At 39.4% G+C, this 1,794-nt stretch overlaps 1 protein-coding gene across 1 annotated transcript in view; it reads right to left on the bottom strand.

Moving 5' to 3' along the window:
* The window catches only part of LOC138045981 (protein phosphatase 1E-like), a 17,662-nt gene continuing 15,868 nt past the window's right edge, over positions 1–1,794 (bottom strand). Inside the window, exon 7 of the mRNA XM_068892641.1 lies at positions 1–1,794. This exon is cut by the window's right edge and continues 1,603 nt beyond it. The gene's annotated coding sequence lies outside the window, so the exon portion shown is untranslated.

Genomic DNA, 1,794 nt, shown 5'->3' with positions numbered 1-1,794 from the left:
TTCAAGTTAACTCGGGAATTTTTTTTATTAAACATGCAAGGTACATCAAATATTATTGTAATATTCTTTCAACAATATCTTAAGGTGGCCTCATATAGTTTCCTGACCGCGCGCAACCTGGTTACTAGAAAGTGGCTACGAGCGGTTCTCCCACGCGGAAAGTAAACAAACATCGCTTCCTAACTTTGCAAACTCTTTGTTTGTCAAAGTAATGTGGACGTATCATTTTTTCGAAATGTTTACCCATCCGTAAGAAGTCTGCAAATTCTTTGGAGTCCAACAGACGGTGAAACTTAAAAAAAATCTCTTCCCACTGTTCTGAACAACTTATCTCATTCTAACAACTATCGATCGTGGGACACAGGCGTCCTTGGAGTCGTGAACGCTACGGAAAACAAGCAAAAATCGGCAAAGGGGGATTCCCATATTTGAACTGAGGAAGATCCTCGTTCAAACTTTGTCCCTTTTTGCGAAGAGCTCAAGGTTCAGCTCTCGACCAAATTCCATCGATTTCTTCGCTAATTGGATCTCAAGCAGAGGTACTATTCTGTGACGTATGTTGTGCCATGGAAAAAATGCGAAACTTTCACGTGATATATCTCCAGTTTTCTACGGTGCAATTTCTTCAAATTTTGCAGAGCGGTTATTACTGTTTACGCCTTCCATCTGCCAATTCATCAAGAGATTTTGTAAGACAATATGGATACTAGCGCGTGCGAAATGAACAGCGAATAACCACATGGAGCCACCTTAAATCTACAGCTCACAAACGAACACACGTCCTTATTTCCAAACAAATTATGCCTTACTCGTAGTTAATATCGGATGTATTAAAAATAGTCTGATATCTTTTATAATGAAATACCAAAAACTCTGTTGGACAAAACACAAGACACTAGAAATCCTGTAGCTGCAACCGGAAAATATACATACATGATTCACATGTGGTTGGATAGCTTACAACATAGTTACAAAATAGTAATATTTGCTGTTTAGAACTCCCTTTTTTCCGACAAGAATTCCTCTTACAGACGAATTGGAAATTACTGTAGGTTGGGGTAGAAAACTCTCTTGGAATGTTTGAAGGGGTTTTTTTTCGCTGCCAGCCACTTGTTGCTTTTCTTTTTCAAATTGCGAAAATAAGTACGTGTTACAAACTGAGATCAAAGGCCGTACAGCGAGTTACAATTCAATTTATGCAAACTAAGGCAATAGACCTTTTGGCATATACGGCGGCCATTTTGATTCTGTTGTTTCAAATATCTATTATGGGCTGCCCAGGTGGCAAATACTGTATGTAGTTTGCCCCCTGAGCATCCCATGTCTTTCAAAACAATAGAGACCTTAAGATCTAAGACGGCGACGTCGACTAAAACGTCACCTCAAAATATAACTTTGCTCTAGTATAAGTCTTTCGTCTCTATTCCGTTTCGTTCACGTCGTACAATGTGGGCGAAGTATCCCAAAAATAAATTGGTACGAGCGGTTTCAGGGTGAAAATAGAGAATGAAAGATTCTCTATTGAATGCTCACGTTGTCGTCAAAACCTAAAATTTGGCGATTTCACGTCGTCGTCATGCAGAGAACCGCCAAAATATAAGCAATAATCCGTGCCGCACGTGCAGCACGATTGTTTATTTAACAATTATTCCATGAGCGCGCGTTGGATATGAGATAGTAAATAGCCAACGAGGCGCGTAGCGCCAGTCTCATATCCAACAAGCGCGAATGGAATAATTGTTAATTATTAAATTCCTTTAAACTCCAAAAGTTTAGAAAGTAAGAAATGCGAGC

This window comes from Montipora capricornis, chromosome 4 (assembly GCF_036669925.1).
Source record: "Montipora capricornis isolate CH-2021 chromosome 4, ASM3666992v2, whole genome shotgun sequence".
In the NCBI taxonomy this organism is placed as follows: domain Eukaryota; kingdom Metazoa; phylum Cnidaria; class Anthozoa; order Scleractinia; family Acroporidae; genus Montipora; species Montipora capricornis.
Note: the sequence above shows the minus strand (reverse complement) of the source record. Positions and strands in the feature narration are given on the sequence as shown.